Consider the following 210-nt stretch of genomic DNA (forward strand, 5'->3'; position numbering starts at 1 on the left):
TGTCCATACTTGGTTTCTCTTAAATTGATCAAGCTCTTCTTGCATAGCTAATATGCAGCTTTCTTCTTTTTCTGCCTCTTCAAAACTCTTAGGCTCAATTTGAGAGATAAAAGTAGATAATTCACATGTCTCTATTATTCCTCTTCTGGTTTTGGTACCTTGTAAGAGATCACCTAAAATCTGTTCTTGTGGATGATCTTTCAAGTACTT

This window comes from Theobroma umbraticum, unplaced genomic scaffold (assembly GCF_002168275.2).
Source record: "Theobroma umbraticum cultivar Fairchild unplaced genomic scaffold, ASM216827v3 scaffold_89.0, whole genome shotgun sequence".
NCBI lineage: Eukaryota > Viridiplantae > Streptophyta > Magnoliopsida > Malvales > Malvaceae > Theobroma > Theobroma umbraticum.